Source organism: Scyliorhinus canicula, chromosome 10, assembly GCF_902713615.1.
Source record: "Scyliorhinus canicula chromosome 10, sScyCan1.1, whole genome shotgun sequence".
Classification (NCBI taxonomy): domain Eukaryota; kingdom Metazoa; phylum Chordata; class Chondrichthyes; order Carcharhiniformes; family Scyliorhinidae; genus Scyliorhinus; species Scyliorhinus canicula.
In genome coordinates this window covers 166487981-166508772 of record NC_052155.1, presented here as the reverse complement: position 1 = coordinate 166508772, position 20792 = coordinate 166487981, and positions in this window count along the sequence as shown.

The window sequence follows — 20792 nt, the reverse complement described above, 5'->3', positions numbered from 1 at the left end:
AGAAAATAGTACATCAACTGCAAAGAGAAATAAACAGATACAGTGGCTGGAATTTTCCAGACATTCCAGCCAGCGAGATCTTCCGGTCCTGCCGCCGACGAATGCCCGCCGTGGGTTTCTCAGTGGTGGGAAGGGGTTTGGGGTGCATTCAATGGGAAACCCCCTTGACAATGGAGGGGCCAGAAGATCCTGCCGCCGTCAAATGGCAGGCCGCCCCCACCACTGTGGTTGTGATGGGGGTGTGGAAAATCCCGCCCAGTGAGAGAAAGAGATGGAAAAGACATCAGGAGTAACACTAATGTAACCTGACTAAAAGCAAACAAATGGGCTTGGATCAGCCGCCTGTTTGAAAGCCAATCTCGATCTCTACAGTTCTGCATGCAAGGCAGTCAGTCTGCCCTGAACGTTGCCAAAATAAAACTCAGCCAAATATTCTAATTGCCATAGACATTGAAGGAGGGTCATTGGAATATGTTGAACAAAAGAACATAAGAACTAGGAGCAAAAGTAGGCCATTTGGCCCCTCGGGCCTGCTCCGCCGTTCAATGAGATCATGGATGATCTTTTGTGGACTCAGCTCCACTTTCCGGCCCGAATCCCTTAATCCCCTTATTCTTCAAAAAACTATCAATCTTTATCTTAAAAACATTTAATGAAGGCGCCTCAACTGCTTCACTGGGCAAGGAATTCCATAGATTCACAACCCTTTGGGTGAAGAAGTTCCTCCTAAACTCAGTCCTAAATCCACTTCCCCTTATTTTGAGGCTATGCCCCCTAGTTCTGCTTTCACCTGTCAGTGGAAACAACCTTCCCACATCTATCCTATCTATTCCCTTCATAATTTTATATGTTTCTATAAGATCCCTCCCGCATCCTTCTAAATTCCAATGAGTACAGTCCCAGTCTACTCAACCTCCTCTCGTAATCCAACCCCTTCAGCTCTGGGATTAACCTAGCGAATCTCCTCTGCACACCCTCCAGCCCCAGTACATCCTTTCTCAGGTAAGGAGACTAAAACTGAACACAATACTCCAGGTGTGGCCTCACTAACACCTTATACATTTGCAGCATAACCTCCCTGGTCTGAAACTTCATCCCTCGAGCAATGAAGGACAAAACTCCATTTGCCTTCTTAATCACCTGTTGCACCTGTAAACCAACTTTTTGCGACTTATGCACTAGCACACCCAGGTCTCTCTGCACAGCAGCATGTTTTAATATTTTATCATTTGAATAATAATCCCTTTTGCTATTATTCCTACCAAAATGGATAACCTCACATTTGTCAACATTGTATTCCATCTGCCAGACCCTAGCCCATTCACTTAACCTATCCAAATCCCTCTGCAGACTTCCAGTATCCTCTGCACTTTTCGCTTTACCACTCATCTTAGTGTCGTCTGCAAACTTGGACACATTGCACTTGGTCCCCAACTCCAAATCATCTATGTAAATTGTGAACAATTGTGGGCCCAACACTGATCCCTGAGGTACACCACTAGCTACTGATTGCCAACTAGAGAAACACCCATTAATCCCCACTCTTTGCATTCTTTTAATTAACCAATCCTCTATCCATGCTACTACCTTACCCTTCATGCCATGCATCTTTATCTTATGCAGCAACCTTTTGTGTGACACCTTGTCACATGTGCTTGATTGACAGTCTTAGCAATTTATAAGTGGATTTGTTTTTGCTCATGAGGTCTGTGCATAATAGATACCAGACGTGTGCCTAAGGAGGATAATGGAGGGCATGGAGCAAACATGGGGCACGGAGGAAGGGATTGAAGAGTGAGGATTAGGGTGCTCACAACCATATAGTCGACTGGGCCAATGTCCCAGAGAACCAAGACATGACCTCTCAACAGCTCACCTTGGCACTGACCCTCTGCTCATATTTCCTTAGGCCCGACTATTGAGGCAGCCAATCCGGACTTTTCCGCCCCACCTCCCACAGTGACAAACTTTCTGTGGGAGTGGGAGTAGGTGATTGGTTTGGATTGCAAAGTCTGGAAATTGCCTGACCTGTGTTCCCAGAAGCAGAGGGAGTAGTTATGGCCCAATTTAATGAGACAGAGAGGAAATGATTAATCCATCATCTTCAGGCCCACTTTGCATTCTTTCCTCTTATCCCGAACTCTTCCAGGCCACTTTTTCACATTGAGCCAGAATGTTCATGACCACGACATACTATTTGCCACTGAATTGAGCTTCTGACCCCATAGCTTCTCCATCATAAAGTCTGCTTACTTTCATCTCTGTGATATCACCCAGCTTTGTCCCAGTAGCTCCTAACAATCACCAATAGGGTGCCCTCCAATTTGCATCACTTCACCTCACAAAAGTAGCGTCTTGCCCATGATTCTTGCACTTCATTGCCCACATTGTGCCAGGAAGGTGCCCTCGCACAATGTTCAATAGTTCCCCAGTTGTAAAAAGCACCCTTATGCATCACAACACTTGCACCTCATGGAAAGCAACGGGTCAAGAAGCTAGCTCACCACTGGGTGGCACGGTGGCACAGTGGTTAGCACTGCTGCCTCACAGCGCCAGGGACACGGATTCAATTCCGACCTCGGGTCACTGTGTGGACTTTGCACTTTCTCCCCGTGTCTGCGTGGGCTTCCTCTGGGTGCTCCACTTTCCTCCCACATTCCAAAGATGGGAACATTAGGTGGATTGGCCATGCTATATTGCCCCTTAGTGTCCAAACATTGGATGGGGTTTCTGGGTTTTGGGGATGGGGTGGAGGTGTGGGCTTAAGTCGGGTGCTATTTCAGGGGCCGGTGCAGACCTGGTGGACTGAATGGCCTCCTTCTGCGCTGTAAATTCTCTGATTCTATGAATCTATACTTTCTTGAGGGAAATTAGGGATGGCCTAGCCAACAAAGCCCACATCCTTTGAATGACTAACAAAAATATTCTTGTGACGTTGGAAAAACTTAGTTCGTTCTCACTGAAATGACAGACATTGGGGGGCGACCTGATAGAAGTCTACAAGGTTATGAGGGGCATGGACAGAGTCAATTACTAGGGGACATAGGTTAAATGTGCAAGGGGCAGGGTTGAAAGGAGAAGTACGAGACAATTTATTACACAGAGGGTGATGGGAGCCTGGAACTCGCTGCCGGGGGAGGTAGTGGAAGCAGACACGATAGTGACTTTTAAGGGGCGTCTTGACAAATACATGAATAGGATGGGAATAGAGGGATATAGTCCACGGAAGGGTAACTGGTTTTAGTTCAGACGGGCAGCGTGGTTGGTGCAGACTTGGAGGGCCGAAGGGCCAGTTCTCGTGCTGTATTTTTCTTTGTTCTTTGTTCTTAAATTGCTGCAGGTTAATTACTCATTGAACTCACAAGTGAGTTAATTCTATAAATTAAGAGTGTAAGTGCCTTCTTCATGATGCGATAATTGTTAATGACTGCCATTCAATCTCTCCTGTCCAGAAAATGGGAAATTAAAAGTTGTGAATTATTGCTGTTGATTTTTAATATTTAAGGTTTTAATTTTTCTTCTTTATTACTTTCGTCCTATCTCTTTAAATCCAATTTTTCTCTCCCTTTATTTGTTTCCTGTTTTGGATTTGACATTTGTGGATATATCTTGCCTTCCTCCTCGGTTCTTGGTCTGTTCATTTCTCTGAAACCTTGGGCTAGATTCTCCGCTCCCTGACGGCGAAATCGCATTCGGTGACGGGGCGGAGAATCCGATTTGATGCCAATATCGGGAGCGGTGCCGGTTTTAGTATTCTCCACCCCCCCCGAAGAGCGGCGTACTCTAGGAGTATGTGTGCCGATAATCCACGGCCTCAGGCTATTGTCCCGCCCCGCCATGCTCTGTCCCCCACCGGCCGAGTTCCCGACAGCGTGGGTTACGTGTGCTCACAACGTCCAGGAACCTCGTGTGGTGGCTGTGGACTCAGTGGGAGGACTGATCCACAGGTGGGGGGGGGGGCTTCATTCCGGGTTGGAGGCACTGTGGGCGGGCAGTCCGAGGTGCGCGAGTGGCCGAAGGGAGGCACTACTTTTGCGGTCGGCGGGCTGAATCTGCCATGAAGAATGGTGCGGGTGCTGCAGGCCGCTGCCGTGGGCATGCGCGGCCCCTGAACCAGAAATGCTGCGGGCTGTATCAGCAGCTAGAGCTGGGAGCTCTACGCCACCTCCCTGCTAGCCCCCAGGAAAACGGGGAATCGATGGCCGATTTGCGCCAGTTTTCCTGGTGTAAAAGACCACCGTTTTCACACCGGCGAGGGGACTTAGTCTCCAAAATGGAGAATCCAGCTCCTTAAATCTCGTTGACTGGAGAGATGTCCTGTTTGCCCTGGAGCACTCCACATCCACTTCTGGCAACTTTGTCGGTTAAAAAATACTAAAAAGCAAACCTGTGTGAATATATCTGACTTCTTGGACCGGTTGTGAGATGCTTTACTCTATCAAAATCTGGGCTATTGAGATGAAGTAGATTACTAAAGAAGTTGAGGCAATCAGGACTGCTGGATTTTTGCCATCATTCATATTTGCGACTAATAAAGTGTGCAAAACACCACAATGCCTTTAAAAGCTGTAACAAACCTTAAATTGGCTCCATCGGATGATGAATATGCCTGATTTGCTGGAAATTAGGCTATTGTCAAATCTGGTTCTCTGCGCAGCATCAGCAGGGCCTTCTTTTTTAATCCCTGCTGGGTTACTGAGTCTTGTTTTACTGCTGATAGCTATTCCTTTAGCCTTTCAGGAAAGAAGCATTGGCTTGTTCTGTGGGTGATTAGGACATTCTGCTCATGAATAATGAAAGTCTCCACTCTGAGTCTGCAGGTTTATCTTCATACTTGAGATTTATGAGAAATTGCAGAGGACTTACGAGCTCTGTCTCTAGGATTTTATCATATCTTGAAGACATTTAAAACTGCTGCTCTCACACAATCTAAAGTTAGTTGAAAGGAAAACTACAGTGCAAGCAGTGCGCAGATAATGTCACAAGAGATAACGTTACCCTCAATTACCAACGGATGGTCAGTCCTTGCTGACTGTAGTTTTGAGACAACTGTCAAAAGTCACTGGTGGTGCTCTTTTTGCACCAACCTTAATACCCTTTTCCAGAGGTGGACCTAGGTTGTTCTGTCGACAGGGCCTTACTTTCTTGTTCTCCTATATCCAATCGGATGTTGAGTTCTTTGGTTAAACCATGAGGCGTAAACCCATCCTGGAATTATCCCTCACCCACCAGTTTCTGGGACCGTGATCTCATTCAGTACTCCCTCCTGTGATGGTGTTTTGTGACCCCCTTCCCATCCCTTGTCTTCAGACCAGAATTCAGGGGTTCCAAATGTTCACGCTGGTACAATCTCAGTTGTTTCTGTTCTGTGCTGTTCATAATGGTCCTTCAATCCAGCCGTTCTCATCTCTTATCAAACTATTGAAGCGCGAGTGATTCACTGAGGCCTGCACACTAATTGAGTTTTACATTCTGCGAGCATTCTTAATTAGGCGCGGTTTAGCTGAAAGACTTAACACAGCTTTGAAGTATGGTTGTCTGCTGTGTTTAGCTCTCTTTTTATGACAGCAAGGCACACCAAAGCGGTGTTTCGCACCACAGTTCAGTAATTCTTGCTCATTAGTGAAACACCAGCCCACAGCTTTTAGCAGGTTATGTTACTCCAAAAATGATCTTTTGCCCCTGGAAAGCATAGTTTTGGTTAAATTACGACAATTTGCGCTGAAAATGTCTCTCTTCTGACAATAATATTCAGGCCCCACAGCAAACATGGAACATAGAATGAAAGCTGGAACTGCAAGCAAATGGGACTGTCCCTCATGCACCATGAAAACGGGAAATAAGCAATGGGTCTGCCAGCATCTGAAAAGCAAAAAACAAAAGTTGATTAAAGTTCCAGCACTCAGAGTTTTGATCAAGGATCTATCCTCAAAAGGTTAAGCCGCTTTTCTTTTATTTTTCATTTGCTGCCAAACTAATTAGGATCAATGATCCTGTGAGTAGCTTATTCCCGGAGGCAATTCACAAATGATGGGGCAAAGACACATGGAGCTGAGTCTCGGTCTTGTTTCCATTGTCCTTAAGATGTCCCTGGTATTTGTTGAATGTCCCTTGAAGGTGCTGGGTGCCTGTTCTTCAAATAAACGCTGGCCAGGGCCAATTATTGAAAGGATGAAAAGGGACATTTCAGTTCCCCTGCTTTATTTCCCTGCTAATTTGCTGGTGGAGATGGAGTAGCCAGCACAAGCTGTCCAGAGGAGCTGCTCCCCCCCCCCCGCCCCCCCCCCCCCCCCCCCCCTCCCCCGCACTCCGGGTCAGAAACCCTTGACCATAGCAGTGATTGCCGCAGTTGCTGCTACTCCAGGATTCTCCGACGCTGGGCCCTGGCTGCTAAGGAATGGGACGTTTAATGGGCTCAACTCAGAGATGCAGAGGGGTTCCAATCAGTGCAAGATACTTAAGTGGGCACTCGGCCTAGCACCCACTTTGCGTGAATTCACATATACGTAAACATTTCTTGTTTAGTGCATTTTGGCGTATGAATGTTGCCGACTCCTTTTGAAATAAAATGATTGCGTGCAGGTGAAGAAGAACTAAATATGTGGAAACACTCACTATCTGCTGCGTTTTGAGAAGTTAAGTGGCATGACACGGAGTTGTATTTATTTTCTTCCTCATGCTGATATGGTTTTTTAAAAATGTTATTCCGATTAAAGCGCAATTTAGCGTGGCCAATCCACCTACCCTACACATCATTGGGCTATGGGAGTGAGACCCAGGCAGACATGGGGAGAATGTACAAACTCCACACGTACAGTGACCCAGGGTTGGGATCGAACCCGGGTCCTTGGCGCTGTGAAGCAGCAGTGCTAACCACTGCATGATCGCACCGCCCATTCTGATATTGTTAACCGGTACTAAGACGTGATTCCTGGGTGCTGATCACCCACCTTGAGCATACCTCACTCATGCCAGTCTTGCTATCAATGTTGGCAGGCTATTGGACCATGGCGAGCGGTGAGGCAAAACTGACCCTGCCTTCTGATTATCATAGAATTTACCGTGCAGAAGGAGGCCATTCTGCCCATCGAGTCTGCACCGGCTCTTGGAAAGAGCACCCTACCCTATCCCCATAACCCAGTAACACCACCCAACACTAAGGGCAATTTTGGACACTAAGGGCAATTTATCATGGCCAATCCACCTAACCTGCACATCATTGGACTGTGGGAGGAAACCGGAGCACCCGGAGGAAACCCACGCACACACGGGGAGGATGTGCAGACTCCGCACAGATAGTGACCCAAGCCGGAATCGAACCTGGAACCCTGGAGCTGTGAAGCGATTGTGCTATCCACAATGCTACCGTGATGACTACAACTGCGATCTAACCAGGACAGATTACCGGATAATGACAAAATAGGCAGCATGGTAGCACAGTGGTTAACACTGTTGCTTCATAGCACCAGGGTCCCAAGTTCGATTCCCAGCTTGGGTCTCTGTGCGGAGTCGGCACATTCTTCCCGTGTCTGTGTGGGCTTCCTCCGGGTGCTCCGATTTCCTCCCACAAGTCCCGAAAGATGTGCTTGTTGGGTAAATTAGACATTCTGAATTCTCCCTCAGTGTACCCAAACAGGGATCGGAGTGTGGCGACTAGGGGATTTTCATAGTAACCCCATTGCAGTGTTAACGTAAGCCTACTTGTGACATTAAGAAAGATTATTTAACAAAAGGACTTGCATGTAAATGGTACCATTTTCAGCCCTGTGACACCTAAAGTACATCACAATGAAGTACTTTTGAAATGTGGGGACTGTAGCAGCCAATTCGCACAATGAAATGGGCCCTCAAACAACAATAAAGTAAATTATCAGATAATCCTGTTCGGGCTCTTGTCAATGGATAACCAAGGAAAATGCCTGAGCTGTTCTTCAAGTAGTGCTGAAGGACATTTTCTGTGCCCACTTGAGAGTGAAGACATATCTTCTGGAGGACAGCATCTCCAAGAGTGCCACACTCTCTCAGGACTGTACTGAAGATCCAGCCTCGATTATACACTAAAATTTCAGGAGTGAGACTTGAGCTCACCTCTTTCTGACTCAGAGGCAAGAATATTGCCAGTAAGCAATGGCAGACTCATGAAAGCAACCCGGGCCAATTTTCTAATTGCCAAAAGATTGTGTGATCAAGTGTCGTGCTGTGATTATCATGTTTGTTGAGACTAGCAAACCCAACAGAGGCAAGTTTTGAAGCTGACTTGTGTGGCTCAGAAACACATACCAGGCAGATCACATCAGATCGCATCCCCAAGATTGTGGAATAAACATTACAGATGCATGCTGGGATAAAGACCTGTCTGATTCCTGCTCTTTTAAAATAAAGATGCTTAAATTGTTTTGAATTCAACTCCATCACACAAGGCCTGAAACACAGGCAAAGTCACTTTAAAGTGGTACTACTGTCTTTTTTTTAAAAAAGGAAAATGTTTGACAACCTATTTGATTGGTGACAAAACTGTGCATCATTTTCATCATATGATAAGCACTAATGACATCATGATTCATTTTGATTTAGTTCACAGCATATCTGAAGAAATGTTTCTCAAACACATTTCTTGAAATAATGATTCTTTCATGTAAATTGGGCGAGCAATTAATGTGCACACAGTTAAATTCATGTGCAATAAATCTTTGATGTTATAGTCAAGGAGCTGTAATAGTTGTAAATGTTCAGACCTTGTTTTATTCTAGTTGTACTATGTAATTTCTAACTTGCTTCCCTCCAAAGTCCTGGAATATTTTGTTGGTTTGTATTAAGACTCCCACCTCCCCATTACAGCTTCTTGGAAAACTGCCAGATTGTCTTCTTTTTCAATCCACCCACAGCACTCTGATCGTATTATTTTGAAGTCAGAAATTACTCCCAACTGGCTCCGACCACAGCTTTCTCCTCAACCTTTCTGTGACCTTTATTGCCATTGACAATCCTATCCTTCTGCAACACGCCTCCCTTACAGTCCATTTTCATGTCACTGTTCTCATCTGGTTCTGCTCAGGTTCCCAGCATCGTATCGCTAACAGTTTTTCCTTTTCTCACATTGCCACATCCTGTGCGTTGCAAGGGTTGTCAAGTGTATGCCTGAATCCGGATGCTATAGCTCGAGTGTCGGCACTCTGCATTGAGGGTAGGTGATCAGTTTTTCAAGTTCTTATCGCCTACTTTAGATGTGTTAGAAGAGTTTACAGCTTGATGATCAACCTGTTGGACCACGTAATTAATGCACCTTCCTTGGCCAACAGGTCCTGGGATGGGACTTGAATCCAGAGCTTTTGGCTCAGAGACAGGGTGCTACCCACAATACCATGAGACCTCCCCTCAATCGCTTTGTCTCCTCGATTAATCCAAAGTCTTTATGACAACAAGATCCAGATGAGACAACATTTATTTCAGATTAATAGTGCCAAAACTATCATTTTGTACTTTGTGAGAACATACAGTGATTAGCACTGCTGCCTCTCAGGACCAGGGACCCGAGTTCGATTCCCACATTGGGTGACTGTGTGGAGTTTGCACGTTCTCCCTGTGTCTGTGTGGGTTTCCTCCGGGTGCTCCAGTTTCCTCCCCCAGTCAAAAGATGTGCAGGTTGGGTTACGGGGTTACAGAGATAGGGCGGGGGAGTGGGCTTACGCAGGGAGCCCCGTTGGAGGGTTGGCATAAACCCAATGGACCAAATGGCCTCCTTCTGCACTGTAGGGATTCCATGGATTAAAATTTCTATGCTTCTGCTCTTGTTTTCCTCAATCCCACGGGCTGTTGCATCAGGCTGAGTTAGGAGCTATTAACCTGGGTTTACTGCTCGTTAACGAATTCAGCTATCTCTTCCACATTCACTCTCTCAACATCCTCCCAAACTCATTCCAATTTCTTTGACTTTTGTCACATTGTCTGTCTTCAACCCTCCCCTTCCCTCTTTGCCACCAAACCCAACGGATTTCTTAAACCGGCTTATGTGGTTGCAATGCCACAATTTTCAATTAATCTAAAACGCTTCAACTTGTATCATTACCACATTAAAGGCTGCTTTCCCATGAACGTGATCTCTTCAACCTCTTCTGGATTCCCAATGAGCTGGCTTCAGCAGTTTGGTCCTCATTTTCAAATTCCTCCATGACATTGCAGAGCTCTAACTTCATCCTATTCTGCTCCTCTAACACTGGGCTTGTCTTTCACCACCTGTCCCCTCCAGTTTCACATTCATGGCTGTACATCCAACCACCCCAGCTTTTCTATTCGAGCAATTTCAGCTCTGCTTTGAGCTAGGAGACAAGCAACTCTCAATGGCAGATGAACATATCAATACTCATTTGCAAGGGTGAAATCAAGACACATTATTTTTTATCAGTTTTCCTTCCACAAAGCAGAGTGCAAATACAATTGCTGCTATTTTGGCTTGAGTGCGTGTCTGAATTACCATTGAAAGGACCTTTTCATTCTTTAACAGCATGATTATAACATTTCAGTTCCACATTTGTCGATTGACGTTTGGACTACCCAACCTTGCAATTAAACCTGAAATCTGGAGCAGCACTGTGATGCAGTGGTTAGCACTGATGGCTCACGGCGCTGAGGACCCAGGTTCGATTCTGGCTCCGGGTCACTGTCTGTGAGGAGTTTGCACATTCTCCCTGTGTCTGCATGGGTCTCACCCCCACAGCAAAAAGATGTGCAGGGTAGGTGGATTGGCCATGCTAAATTGTCCCTTAATTGGAAAAGAAAAGAATTGCGTACTCTAAATTTATTTTTAAAAAACCAGAAATCTGAATTTAGTATATTTTTTCTTGCTGGACAGTCCAAACATATGAAACAATGGGAATAATAATAAAAATGGATTCTGGGCTGTTAAAAATTGCACTTGACAAACGTGTTTTAATAAATTCCCTTGATTTGATTTAAGTTGGTTTGTAGGTTGATGTACTTGACTACAACGGCATTTATTTTTGTTGGATTGATTAAGAATATATATTTTTTTAAATTCAGAGTGCCCAATTCAGTTTTTCCAATTAAGGGCCAATTTAGCATGACCAATCCACCTACCCTGCACATCTCTGGGTTTTGGGGGCGAAACCCACACAAACACGGGGAGAATATGTAAACTCCACACGGACAGTGACCTAGGGCCAGGATCGAACTGGGACCTCAGCGCCGTGAGGCTGCAGGGCTAACCCAGAGCTCCACCGTGCTACCCGATTAAGAATATTTCATGTTAATTATTTTCCTCAGTCCTGTCAATTGTATTTGTCAGCTATAATCATCATTTTATTTTCTGCGGATGCCTGAGCTTTTGAATTACCAGTTTGACATGTCAATAACATCATGCGTTATTCTGACAGTATTGGTTTTAAAATGCATTTTAGACTCTGCAAATTAACTGCTTCAAGTATTGAACAATTTGGTATCAAACTAGCTGAGCAAACAAAGCACGTTTTGGAGTTGCGTTTCAGAATTGCTGATCTTGTGAAGCTTGATTGTGAAGCCAACTTCAAAGCAAAATCTGGCACTCTCATTCCTGGAACTAGTCTTTGTTTCAAATGGGTTTATAACACCAAGGAGTACCCCCGCCCCAAAATATGCATCAAACTTGCCAATCATCAATACAGCCTGTCAGAAGCCCTCTTTGATACATAAGAATTTGGGGTTTTTTGCATGTGACTACAATCCTCCGGCAATTACCCCGGATTCGAAACCCTTGCCTGGTCTCAGGGAACACCAGTGCTTGATAAGTGACAATATGATTGACAGAGTGCTACACCTGAGACAGATATAAAACGGAGGCCATTTCTGCCAACCTGAAGCATTGTGAAACTTTGCTGGAATATCAGTTTTTGCTTTTCTACTCTGGACCTTCTCCATGGGAATTCCTCCTTCCAAACTTAGGGCAGACAGTGGCGTAGTGGTATTGTCGCTGAACTAGTAATCCAGCAACCCAGTGTCATGTTTTGGGGACCGAGTTCGAATCCCGCCATGAATTCCTATCAATTTGAATTCAATTAAAAGAAACTGTCTAAACATGACAATGAAACCATTGTTGGTTGTCATGAAAACCCATTTGGTTCACTGACGTTCTTTAGAGGAGCAAATCTGCCTCTTTACCTGGTCTGGCCTATATGTGACTCCAGACCACACAGCAATGTGGCTGAATCTTAAATGCCCTCATCCCATCAATAAATGCTGGCCCAGCCAGTGACGCCCATATCCCATTAACAAAGGAAAATGAAGGGGACACTGTAGGGTGGGGCGTCACATAACACGTGTGTTTTCAGCACATCCCAGAGTTTAAATACTTAAAAGATCGTAGAATTATCTGCTTGTCAGTGTCTCAGAAGCTATTGAAAAGTCAATCCACTGGATAAGATCTGAAGATCACTTCAACCAGGAATGTTAGGTTCACACCATCGCTGATAGCATTTAAATCCCAACACAAGCTTTATTTTACTCCCAGGAGATCTGATGAGGCAGCCTTCAATGACCTCTGTCAAATCAGTTCTGTCAATCTTGGATTATTGATAGCAGTCTTGTCACTGTGGTGCCCTAGGATTAGATAATTGAGCGCATAATCTAGGCCGGCACTGTGGTACAGTACTGAGAGACTTCTGCGCTGTCAGAGGTGTTGCCTTTTGACAAGTTGAAAAATGAGGGACATGAAAAATTTCACTGCTCCACTCAAAGAAGATCAGGAAAGTTCTCCAGTTGAACCTGCCACCATTTATCCTTCAATTAACATAATTTAACAGATTACCTGATCCATTTATCTCATTGGCCTCTTACTGTGTACAAATTGGCTGCTGCATTTCCCACTGGGAAAATGAGACAAAAGCTTCAAGAAATGAAATGGTATGAGATATCATAAGCACATTAAACGTTCTATGTAAATGTGCTTTCTTCCTTCTTTCTCCAGCCAGATAGCCACTTTGTTTTCTATAAAGATGTTTGCTGATGCTCATTTCTGGCATGTTTGCAGTTTATTACCTTCTGAATGGACTCTGAAAATCAAAGAGTCCGATTCCATATTTTCCATAGATTGGTGTGGATATACTTGTTTAAAAGTCTGGTTCGAGTCTGAACTTGGGGCTTATTGGCAATTGCCATGTATAAATGTATCTGAAGGTGCTAAAGTGTAGATCTGCTCCTGAGCATTCATGTGCTGATTAGGATCAATTTTCATGGAATCTCTAGGTGCAGAAGAAGGCCATTTGGCCCATCGAGTCTGCATCGAGTTTGCACCCTGTAACCCCAACTATCATTTGAACACGGAAGGGCAATTCAGCATGGCAAATCCACCCAACCTGTACACCTTTGGACTGTGGGAGGAAACCGGAGCACCCGGAGGAAACCCACGTGGACATGGGGAGGAAGTGCAAACTCCACACAGACAGTCACCCGAGATTTGAATCGAACCTGGGTCCCTGGTGCTGTGAGGCAGCAGTGCTAACCACTGTGGCATTTGTCGTAAACGATATTTGTCACTTGTTGTATACACCAATAGCTGACAGATGTTTGATATGTCACCTGTGTCAGCCAATAATGACCCCAATGCAAAGGAGGTCAATCTCATCAAAACATTTACTGCTCTTGCTGTGAACTTTCCTCCAAAAGAGCGCAAAGCTCCTCTACCATGTCCGTGATAAAAAGAAGCCTTCAAAGACTTTGTTCTGGAGTAATGATTTAAAATGTTCTTATGGCCAGATAGATTCTGGTTTTTGATCTGCTCCGCCTTCATAAAGTTAAATCAGGAAAAGGCCTTGGGAGAAACCTGTTGCATTTTCTGGAAATAGCTGTAGAAAGCTCAGAATTAATTAGCTAGGAACTGATTGCTAAGTGTAAGTGTTCCGGGGAATCACTTTTCAGAGCTGCACTAGAGATTCATGTGACATGTATACTCTGGATCTGTACTCGATGGAGCTTAGAAGGATGAGAGGGGGTTTTGTTGAAACTTACAGAACACTGAGAGGCCTAGATGGAGTGAACATGGAGACGACGTTTCCACTAGTAGGAGAGACTTGAACCCGAGGGCACAGCCTCAGACTGAAGGAGCGTTCCTTGATGATGAGGAATTTCTTCAGCCAGAGGGTGGTGAATCTGTGGAACACTTTGCCACAGAAGGCTGTGGAGGCCAAGTCACGAAGTGTCTATAAGACAGAGATAGATAGCTTCTTGATTAATAAGGGGATCAGGGCTTACGAGGAGAAGACAGGAGAATGGGGATGAGAAACACATCAGCCATGATTGAATGGCACAGCAGACTTGATGGGCTGAATGGCCTAATTTTGCTCCTATGTCTTATGGTCTTATAGTGGCCCATAATGAATTGAAGAACTGATGATATAGAGGCATTGTGGAGTTTAATCAAAAGTGCAAATTAATATTCAGTAGTTTCTCAAAAGACACTCTCAATAAAGACAGGGTCAGCTATATCCTTCTGTGGGCAGGAGATACAGGATTAAATATATTTTACTGCTGGGAGCTTACCGAACAGGACAGTAAAAACACAGGCATACTTTTTGAAAGATTCAGCTGCCATCTCAAGACAAAATCACACCATTGATCTACCGATATGTATTTCAAGGCAGCACGGTAGCAGAGTGGTTAGGGGCAGCACAGTAGCAGAGTGGTTAGTGCTGTGGCTTCACAGCGCCAGGGTCCCAGGTTCGATTCCCTCCGTGTGCGGAGGGAATCTGTCTGTGCAGAGTCTGCATGTTCTACCCGTGTCTACGTGGGTTTCCTCCAGGTGCTCCGGTTTCCTCCCACAGTCCAAAGACATGCAGGTTAGGTAGATTGGCCATGCTAAGTTGCCCTTAGTGTCCAAAAAGGTTAGGAGGGATTATTGGGTTAGGGGGATAGAGTAGAAGTGAGGGATTAAGTGTGTCGGTGCAGACTCGATGGGCCGAATGGCCTCCTTCTGCATGGTATGTTCTATGTTCTAAGGCCTCGGACAGGAATTCGATAAGCCTATAGATAACTCTGGAACAAGGTTTAAAATTCAGACAGAAAGTCTAATTTGGGGTCCATCCACCTTCAAGTGAAGGTCTTGTGGCGCAGTGAGTAGCATCACAGTCTCTGAGCCAGAAGGTTTGGGTTTGAGTTCCACTCCAGGACTTGAGGTGGCTTGGGAAGGTACGATTGTCAACGTGGTCAAACAGGTGGTCAAAAATCCTACTGACACACCATTGGAAGACGGTAAGGGTGGGAGAGATCCCTGGTCAATCATGCTTGATGCGGATTGGAGCCCCTCAAGCTTAAGCCTCTGGCGAAAGGTTAATGACCTGTTCCAAGAAAAGTCTCGCTCTGGGAACAGATAGAAGTCTGCCTTGTGCATTACTCGGTGTAGGAAGGCAAACAACAGCAACACCTTGAGGTATAGGAAGCCATAATTGGGAAGGACAAACTCACGATATCTCAAACTGTAGACACTGCCAGAGCACAGGAAGCCACCAACAGATAGATGAAGACTTTGACTACCTTCTAAGTTAGGCCAAGAGGCAAGGCAGCCATGTTGATGCATTGAAGCAGCAACAAAAGTATGTACGCCCAGCAGGGGGAAAGTTGGGCAGGACCTGTGCGCGACTGCATGAATCGGCAGACAGACGGAAATGTCCCGCATATGGATCGATCTGCAGAGCTTGAGGAAAGACGAACCATTTGGAAATGATGTTCAGAACAAAAGGAGGAGGTGGTAGATGGAGAACCAGAGCGAGAGCTATAGGACAAATAGATAAGAAAAGAATCCCAAACATCTGTACATTGGAAGATGATGATTAGCCTGAGGATGTCCCATATTCACAAGAGGGAGGGAGGTCACACAGGAAAATAATATGGATCGAACTTCTCCGGCCGATTGCTGACGGCGAGATTCTGTGATCCCGCTGGCAGACCATCCCCACCCACGGATTTCCTGGTGGCATACATTGGCTTCAAGGAGATTCCCATATAGACCACTGCATGAAATGGTTGGATGTGACAGTTCCCACAGAAAATAGTTTCACACAATCTATTCCGATCAGGAAGCGAGTGAGAATAAAATCCCACAACGTGAAATCTGAAGGTGACAATTGATACCCGAGCACAGAGTAACATCATCCCGCTCAGACTACACGACAATATCTTTCCTGAAAATTCCGAAGAAAATGGTTAACCAAAGAAAGATGTTCTGAAACTGAGCAGCAGGAGAACCGGGATTCGACAGCTCGGAGTAACTAAACTCAGAGGGACACACAAAGGAAAACAATGTTAACTGTGCCTTTTTACATCACTGAGATAGATGGTCCTGCTCTCCTGGGGTTGAGCAGCTGTGAAGAGCTGTAGGTTATCATTAACCATGTGGTAGAGGAGGCGGCACCAAGGCTTTAAGAAATAGCACCCATTGAAAACACTTTCCACTGAGGTGCAAAGGTGATTTGGTGCAAATGTACCTAAATTGTTTCAATGAGGCAGTTGTGCTCATAAGATTTTGAGTATCACATCACTATTGACCCTACTACGAAACCAGTGATTCATCCTTGCATAGGGCACCGCTAGAACTAAAAGGGAAGCTTGAAAGAGAGCTGCAAGAGATGGAAGAAAAGAAAGTGAATGTCTGAGTCACAAATCTGCTAGATTGGGTACATTCCATCATGAGAAACCAGGAATTTGCCTGGATCCCAAAGATTCTGAACGAGCCAGAAGGTGAATTCACTACTGCAATCCAAGACTGAAGAGATTATACTAACGTTGGCGTGGACAAAGGATTTGATGCCAGAAATAGACTGTGAAACTAGACATTGCATCTTTACTGTTGACAACATTTAACACCACACCCTTTCGATGGCACAAATTCCTGGTCTACCTTTTACAATAAAGTCATCCAGAATGTGTTCCAGCAGAAAGTAGATGAGACCTACAGGAGCATTAAGAAACAATTGGAATAGGAAATGATATCCAGATAGACAGCGTAGATGGTTAAGATCATGGCTACAATTTACATGAAGCCATGGAGAGAATCAGGAAAGCTGAGATCAAGTTAAACACAGAGAGACGCATTGTAAAAGTGATAGAATGCCAGTTCTTCAGAATCGTATACACACTTGAATCAAGCCGAGCTCTGTAAGAAACATGACTATCTCTGGGATGGTACCCCAAGCGATAAAAAAAAGGTGGGATGTTTCCTTGGCTTGATCCAATGCATGAGCTGCTTCACATCACATAATGAAGAGCACACAGGGGGGGAGATTCTCCAGGGCCGTTCTCCCTAGCTAGAATTCCCACTGGCCCGTTGAATATGGCATGAGGGCCAAAACAAGATTCTCGCCAGGCGTCAAATCCATCGCGGGTCTCCAGTCCTGCTCTCCCTGGCAGGATGAGGTTCTTGCCGTTTCTGGGTGAGAACCTGATCAGAATCATTAGCATCCATTTTAATCTCATTATCGAGATTGAAGTGGAATTCTGCAGCCTCCCAGGATGTTTCAGCCCCTTCCCAACTGGCAGTCCCATCCGTGCAAAACACTATTGACCCCTAAAAGTGGCGACTAGACATCAGGTCCTTTGATGAGTACCGTCTCTGCACTTATCTCCTGGGTGCCAAGGGGGGATCCTTCAGGGGATGTGGGGGTCATGGGGGGGGGGGGGGGGGGGGGGGGGGCTGCTAGGGCTGAACTAGAAGGGCTCAGGTCGGGGGTCATGCCCAGGATGGGGGCTGTGTGGCAAGTCTTCCCTTTGTAGCCTTTCAAGCAATTTTGGGGAGGGGCTTGCCAGCGATTGGTGTGTGTAGGCGGAAGCTTTCCCAGCGATTGGGGCTGTAGTATTTGGGGGGCTGTAGTATTATTCTGAGAAACAGCAGAAAGAGGAGATGAAAGCTACTGATGTACCACCCAGACCATGGCATACTTTGGGTGTTGATTTCTTCACATGCGATCAGGAATGGAATCTCATAGTTGTAGACCACTACTCCATGTTTCCCTTAATCCAGAGGGTGGAGATTTGAGAGTTGCAACAAACATCTCAGCAGTACAAATTCCCTTTTGCTAAGCAAGGGATTCCTAAAAGATTAATCTGCAACCATGGCACCGTGCTTACATCCAGGGATATTAAGGATATGGGTTCAGCATCATTACTTCATCACCACACTACCCTCCAGGACATTGGTTTTATAGAAAGACAGGTCCAGAGGGTCAAAGGAACCCTTGTGAAATGCCGAGAGACCAAGAAAGATCCAAACCTTGCCTTATTGTCACTCTCATCCGCACCTCTTGAGGGCTGACATCACCTGTAAAGTTGTTGAATGGAAGAAAGTATCAGGTTACTCTGTCAAGTAAAATACATCCTCCAAGTGGCTACGCAGGGGTGAGACAACAACTCTCATAAGCACAGGAAAGAGGAAGTCAGCATTTCAACAAACATATTAAACCCCTGCTTGAGCTGTTGAAAGGACAAAAGTGTCAACTTACAGGAACCAATCATGAAAACATGGAACGCAGCAAAAGTTGTAGCATAATTGAGAGAGAAGCTGTTCAGAAAATGAGAAGAAACAAAGCCCATATCCGACATAGACCAGAGCTGGGAAAATAGAGGAGAGCAAAAGCAACACTGGAAACATTAATAGACAGGGGGACAACATTAGCAACTCCAAATACAACTCCTGGGACAACATGCTCATCATCACTTTTGCAATATGCCAACTCACCACTGAGAGAGACAAATGACAAATCTACAAGACGGAGGCACAACATCTACTCACCAAGTGAAACGGTTAATATTTAAATTGAAAAAACATACGCCATAAAAGTTTTTTAAAAAACGAGTGTTATATATTGTTGTATTGTCTGTAAAGAGCTAGCAATGAATTAGCTAAGAACTAATTGTTATGTGTAAGTGTTCCCAGGGTCACTTTTCCCGGCTGCACTAGGGGCTCAAGTGATGTGTAGCAGAACCAGTTCACGTCATCCCTTCTGTTGTACAAATATTAAAGATAAAGTGCTCTCTTCTTTCCAAGTATGATTATCTGGGATCCAGAAGACAACAGGAACACATAGCATATCCAATGGACAGCTGTACACAATCCTCAGAACTACCGCAGGGACACGATATCCGTGGTGCTGAGTTGACCATTTATACGCATCACTGGCAGGAAAGTCTTTTTCTATATCACATTGGTCAGGAAGGATGTCGGTCACTTGTGAGGAGCCTGTTGAAAGGGAAATGGAGTTTAGGAGCTGGGAAATGGAGTTTGTTATATTACCATTCATGGTAATATGTCGTGTTCTTTGTCTTTTCTTCCAGAATGATCCAATGTGTTGTTGACAAAGAATTCACCAATCAAAAGGTTGAAACAAAACTAATTTATTATAATACTATTTATGATGAACTAACGAAGTTCGCACACTCTACTGAGCTACAGATAATAATTAAGTAAGATTAAATCTGTCCAGCAGTACTCGATAATCTAAATAGTCACCAACTACACTATGATCTAACCTCATGTTAACTCTGTCTAATCTAATCTTCTTCTAATGCTGTCATCATGCTTTCGCCTTACGCTACTCCCAGAATTCCCTCAGGGTCTGACTTAAATACAGAGAGGTGGTAGCACCCTCTAGTGTTTGATTTACACAGAGATGTAATAACTAACCTGACTATATACATATCATTACAGAGATTAGGAGCTGCAGCTGCAGTTTCTGCTTAATCGGGAACAGGTAATCGGTTTTATCTTCATAAAACACCTTGGGTGTTTGTCCTGAAATACTATATCAGATAGACGACTCACCATGGACCCTTTACATCACTTTGCCTTCAATCATATGATCACCTGACAGGAGAAATCAAAATAGCACCCACTCTGTGTTTGCATGGGACTGCATAGGCAGTTTGCATGTTGCCAGACCACCAGAAGCCTGCAGTGTTGGCCAAATAGTTAAGAAAATGAAAAGGTGCCAGGAAGATATTCATTTCTACCCTCATGTATTCTTTGAGCTAACCCGCAGTGTTTTTAATATAAATATGGCTTTGGGCCACCGGAAATTTATCGATGCAAATCAAAATAAAAATGCTTCCAATAAATAAAAATGCTTCTAATAAACTGCTGGCTGATTCGTTTACAAAATGAAGTAGAAACCTGGCAATGGGTGAATGAAAGGTAAACCAACCATGATATCTGGGATATATAGTTCCACTTAACTACTGGTCCAGCGGCACACACTGGTTTATTTTTCTGTAACCTCTTGCTCCCTATTGATTTATCCTCTGTTTGCATTATGATATTGAACTTGACACGAATTGACCACACTTCAGTATTTCCTGCACAACAGGATCAACGAGAAAGCACTTGGAGAAACGCCTAATAAATGCATACATAATATAATGTTGTTTTTAATACCCTCTCACATACTGTGAAGTTTGCAGTCAATCATATGCTGGTGCCTGCCATTGTTTTGAAGACTGCTTCTATTCTGAGACCAAATGTTATAAGGACCATTACATATAACCATTTCACGATGAAGAAGCAAAATATCTTGTGGCAGGTTTTTGTAATGTGACATAATATCCAATGACGTGCAATAAAAAAACATGTTGCTCATAAATATTGCATTTCGTCGTACCTAGAGTTACTGACGAACGCATTAATCTTCCTCAAGAATAAACCAATTCACAGAATTCCTCTGAGATGCCAAAAAAGGGAAAATTATTCCTCGGAGTAAAAAATGATTTAGGTTTGAAGCATCTTTCTAGAATGTGGTAATGCCATACATCCTCGCGTCAGGCTA